The following is a 6,367-nucleotide window of genomic DNA, read 5'->3' on the forward strand; positions in this document are numbered from 1 at the left end:
TTCGCAGGTTCATCAAGAATCTCGGCACTTCGGATAGTCATGTGTTCATCATCATGTTCATCAAACACACTTTGAGCATTCGAAGCTTCAATGCGGATCTCAGAACTTTCGATGACGGGGCTTTGTTGACGTTGAGCCTCTAGAGCTAGAGGTTGATTTTGTGTCCGAACTCGATCTACTATTAAAGATTCTGAAGGAATCGGAATGTCATCATCTTGGTGATGACTTAATCACATTTTCTAGATCTTCTTCACTCTCCAGGTTATGAGCATCATCGAGAGGTAAAGATATACTAAGTTTTATTTTAGATCCAAAAAGAGCTTGGTGAGGTGTTTTTTTGATGCCTGAATGGAATGCTTTATTCTTCATGAATTGTACAAATCGCAGACCATCACTCCAACGATCACTGTTACTATCTTGCATCCAAGTTGTTAGCATATTTTCGAAGTCCTGGTTTGCTCGTTCGACGCTCCCCTGACTTTGGGAATGTCTAGGCTTGTCATGTACAATTTTTAAAGTTGGCCAGTACGTTTTAAGACTGCTTACAATTTGGTTTGAGAATTCTCTACCGTTGTCTGATTGTAGGATCGCTGGTGCGCCAATTAGTGTACAAATATCCAGTAAATTGTAAGCTACTTCCTCTGCACGTTTTGTTTTTAGTGCTCTTAATATTACAAACTTCGTGGGATGATCCTGATAGACCATTACAAATTTATATTCTTGGTCTGGATGAGATTGACAGTCAATCAAATCTACTTGACAGAGAAAATTAAATTCAGATGAAAGTATGGGTTTGACGACAATCCCTTTTTTATTCCTTTTTGTTTTTGCTGGCACTGTTCGCAAAGTTGCAGATATAGTTCAACATCGTGGCGAGTTATATTCTTGTATCGTGTAGAAAGCTCGTTTAGCATACGGTCTCGACCGCCATGGCTGATACTTTGATGTGCGTCGTGAAGTACTTGGAATTCACTATCAGCAACGTAGTATATGTATATATAATATTGTTATTTTAGGGTATTCACAGGAAATATTAACCTATGTTTTTGACCAACGGTTGATTTTATAACCGTAATAATTATAGCATTACCGTTATAATGCTTCGAGAACCAATAATTCCGGGGTAACTTTTTATTGGTTGCTTTTGCATTTTTTATTTCTTCTAACAATTGTTCATACCGTTGATCGTCAATAAACGTGCGATTTTTAGTATTTGCTGATTTTCTTTTAATACACAGAGAATAAAATCTTTCTCTCGTCCGAGAGACTCGTTTACTGGCCGCCATTTTCATGAATTAGATTCACTAACGAAACCACACGACACTTCCACCCTTGTCGCACGCAGCGTAATGAAATGCAAGCAAAAACAAGTGTCAATGGAAAACATGTCTCCCCCTTCCCTGTTCTCGTCTTTTACACACATTGCTAGCTTCGCATTCGGTATTTTATAGAATACCTAGGCAAAGTATAAAATTAATAATATTTCATATATTACCTAAACGTTTTAGGTATTCTATAAATTGCCTAGGTATTGTATAGAATACCGGATTATACAGATTGCGGGTAACATATACACAACTATAGTTGTTGAAGATATGACCATTTGAAAGATAAATCAAAACCACGGTGTATAAAGGAGAGGTGGATAAACGACTGTTAGTGAAGCGCAACGCTTAAATCGACAGGTGGGGGTAAAAGGCCTAGTAGAGGTTTGGTTCGAATAAAATACCACTAATTTATTCAACCAATTTTTATTTTTTAACAAGGGTAATAAAATATATAAATAGGTGAAACAAAATAAAATCTAATGTATGTCAATTTAGTAAACTATTTATGTTTTTAGCAATTTCGATTCCTTTCTTTTATTAGCTGAAGGTTTCGTATTTTGAGCGTCTACTTGTATCACAAATTGTTTCATTCTACGGAGAATATAATAATGTATAGCAAAACTAATAATTTCATATTTATGATCGGTACAAAGAAAAGAAAAATTGTAGTTTGTGATCATATCGTCTACTATGTCGGCGTTAATACTACACGATTTTTTATTTATATAATATGTAAAAATATTCTCGATTTCATTTATTAAATGAAACATGCGGATATTTGGATGTGTTAGAAAACCCCTTTATATTAGTTAATGTTGCTTCCTTATTACATCCTGTGCCTAGAAGAGCTTTATGACATAGTTCGCATGTAGTTCGTTTTAATAACTTAAAACAAATAAATTCAGTCGTATGATAAATGACGAAATCCAAAATATCGCTGTTAGCGAAATCACCAACGGGAATATCAGAAATATTCCAAGAAGATGTTTCTACGAGGCCGCCTAATTTATTTTTTAGATGTGTTTTCTTCTTTCGGATATATTGGTGGTTTTAGAAAATATTTCCGTGTATTCTCTAAATTCAAATTTACTCGTATCTGGCTTGTCAGGCTGGTTTTCATATTCTATTGAACAATTTCCAAATTTAGGTGGTTTAACTAATTTATACACTGACAACATTCTGTAAAGTTGTAAAAATGTTGCTAAGGTAGGGTGGTCATTACATCCTCCAGCTTGGCGTATGCTTCCAAAAAATCGCTATAAACGTTTTATGTGAAAATTAAAGTTGTATTGGATTAACACCTACCTCTAATGGATCTTGATTCATTTTTGCAGTCAATACATATTTAAAATCACATTTTTCTAACAAGTATCTTGTTAGATCTAGTGTGGAGTGTAATGAAACACGTAAATCTTCTGCCCTAGATTTAGTTAAAAATTGGCTTTTATTTATTTGTCCATTTATTACACGACATGACATGATCGTTTATACCGAATTTTTTGTCAGCACGTGGTATAGCTTTAGCCCATTGAGGCAGCAAGTGTGTATTTTTACACTTAAAGAGGCTAAATTTTTCAACGCAGAAACTATGCCCAGAAGTACAATTTGGTACACAACATTTATTAACCATTTTTATTTATAAAATATTTAATTATGCGGTAGAACAGTCGAAAAAAAACAACTTGTCGTAGCGTGTCCGCTTGCCGACTAGGCCTTTTACCCCCACTATTCTATGCCACTTACGCGTTGCCGGTCGAGCCATATAGAACACATACGCCACGCCAGTCGATACACCACCTCTCTTTTATACACCCTGATCAAAACTAATACCAAATTATTATTTATCGTCTTGAAAAATGCTAATATACCAATTTTCATGTTCATAATGTAAGAAAAAATCATCTAAGAAAAACGAAAATAAAGTATTAACTTTAACCATGTGTATCTTTGTTATTAGGTTCGTTCCAACCGCACTTTTGACTGCCAATTGACGGTCTGTTTGTACCTCTTACGTATCTTTACCATCAAGCGGGTCCGTCACGACGAGCTGAGTCTATATCTATGTGGCAAACTACTGGCACTATTTCTCTGAAAATTTGCATATAGCGTTTATCCGAGGTGCTCGTTTCAGCTAAAATATTTTCAGTGTTCTCCAACTTCCGGTTATACCGGAAATGGACCCCAAATTCATTATTTTAAATGGAATGTACCAATTTTTATTGAATTTTCGAGATCCCCACTAAATATTCTCAGTGTTTGCACAGAGAGGATCCATAGCTTATTTATCCATAGGTAATATTATTATACCGTTGGTCAGAAATTTGCACCGAATTTCCCTATCTCAAAAAGTCGAAAACTTCATTTTTTTAAATGGCAACCCCAATTTTTTCCTACACCACCGTATTGTACGCTGAAAAAAACAGGAACTTTGTCAGTACATCCCTATGTCTAAAACGTATGGTTTTCGTAGAAACTTGAAAAAAATGAAATTTTCTTGATTTTTAGTAAATATAAAATTATTAGTGGGCTTTGGTTTGAGGGCAGAGATATGAAACAAAAGCTACTGTGCGCTATAATTTAAGGAGACTTTGTGATTAACATCAAAACGAAGGAGTTTGCTAGTTTCAAAGAAGCAGCCCATGGGCGCGGCCTGCATTCAAAAATTCTCCTCAAAGCCAGAGAAGTGGCACTCCGAATTTTTTCCGAAGAAAGGATTTAGAAATGCATCACGAACTCTTTCTTGGCATTCTTCCTTTGTTGTAATTGGTGTAACATACAGGATATCTTTTATACGACCCCAAACAGAAAATCTAATGGAGTGAAATTTTGGCAGATGCAACCCATCGCAATAAAAATAATTTTTCGGAATTACACTCGAGTCCGGCCAAATATTCTCAGTGTTTGCACAGAGAAGATCCATAGTTTACATAACCCTTGAAAAGTTTTTTAAAAAATTATACAGATTGGTCAGAAATTTTCCCCGAATTTCCCTATCTCGAAACGTTGAAAACTTCATTTTTTTAAATGGCAACCCTAATTTGAGGGTTGCTTTTCAAGTATTATGTAAGCTATCGGTCGTCTCTGTGCAAACTTTGTGAATATTTGGCCGAACTCAAGTGTAATTTCGAAAAATTATTTTTATTGTGAAGGGTTGTATCTGCCCAAATTTTGGAAATGACTGAAATAATTGAAAAATGGTGCACTCTAGACATATTATGACTTTATCAAATTGTATTAAAATTTGGTGGGGATCTCGAAAATTCAATAAAAATTGTTAAAATAACGAAGTTGGGGTCCATTTCCGCATTTCCGTATAAAATATTTTAGCTGAAACGAGCACTTCGGGTAAACCCGTATGCAAATTTTCACAAAAATAGTGCCAGTAGTTTGCCATATACATATAAGACTCAGCTCGTCGTGACAGACTCTGTACATTTGGATTTGGATTATTCTCTACTCTTTTACATGTTTCTGGTGTTTTGTTTAACAAATTTTTAAGAACTTTTATTTCATATGTATGTTTTATGATAAGTTTCATAGACAAATTAATCAAAAAAGTGTAAAAGCATGCATATTTTTATTTCATTTTTCTAGTAAGGATTATTACGTTTTTTTACATTTCTAATTAATGCTACTTTAGTTCATTATTGTTAAAAAAATCAGTAAATGGATTTCGTTTGAAATGGTAAATTGTGGATGCAGCGCTAACTATCGGCAGGGTTTGATATAAAACGTACATAGAAATTTCAAACCGTTCCAACAGCGTTGACGAAATGTACGCGTACACGAACGTGTCCACGGACGAACATGCGCAGAAAAAAGTCCTGTACTAGTCGTGTACGCGTACACGACGAGTCAAATTTGTGCGGTTGGAACGAACCTATTATTAACAATTGGACTAACATAAATTGGGTTAAATCGTAATAATTTAATGAAAGCATATATATACTATCTCCTATATCGCTGACTCCCTATCTAAGCAATGAGTGGCGAGCGTTTCCATCAAAAGCAGACGGAATGATATATGTTTTGTCTTTGTCGTGCCCCCATATCGCGAAGGCGCTTGCGCGAATCGTAAATTTTTAAGAGTTTGAAGTGTTTCGCGCGTATTTTATGCAGCTTTGAAATGCAATTATTGTAGATAGTTGACTTTAATTATAAATTATCGTAGATGCATCAAATAAATTAGAATATATGTACTTTTGTGTGAAATTGACGTTGAATATTGCTTTAAATATCAACTTTATGTAGGTTGTTCATTAAACATTATATTCTTTACTTTTGTTTAGGCAACCCAAATAACAAACCAAATTTTATGTAACCATGACAATTTTGTCGATTTCAAATGTTATAAATAACACAAGAAGCCATTATTGTATTAGATTTTAGGTTATGTTTATGTCAAACATTTATTTGGTGTTTTATAAACATCAAGGTCATCAGCTGCTATTAATTTTTAATTCACCGTCCAATAAGATAAAAGCGTACTCACCACGTGTTCACGCATGTCTCTTGTGTAGACGGGGCCACGACAGAGACAGATATATATATATCTGCACTCTAGTGTTTACACTCTTTTGCTGCCTTAGTCAGCGATATAGGAGATAGTATACAGCGTATCCCGTATCTTCCGCATCAGAGCATTATACGGTTGTAGAATACATTATTCTGAAGCGATCTTTCTAATAAAATTTTTTCGAAATGTTTATAATAACCGCACGGGAACTGTTTAACGACGACCAATAACGGACGACTGTGATTCATCGAAAAAGTTTATTTCTCTTTCCATGACGAATCTATTGGTGAGTACACGTGGGAAACGAGTTATCATCGGCGTAGCGAACCGGCCGAGGGTGGCACCGATTACCTGAGTCTGATTTGCGATCTGCTGATTGGACGAAAAACAGTTCCTTTAAACAGTTCCCGTGCGGTTATTATAAACATTTCGAAAAAATTTTATTAGAAAGATCGCTTCAGAATAATGTATCCTACAACCGTATAATGCTCTGATGCGGAAGATACGGGACACGCTGTATATA

This window comes from Onthophagus taurus, chromosome 8 (genome assembly GCF_036711975.1).
Source record: "Onthophagus taurus isolate NC chromosome 8, IU_Otau_3.0, whole genome shotgun sequence".
In the NCBI taxonomy this organism is placed as follows: domain Eukaryota; kingdom Metazoa; phylum Arthropoda; class Insecta; order Coleoptera; family Scarabaeidae; genus Onthophagus; species Onthophagus taurus.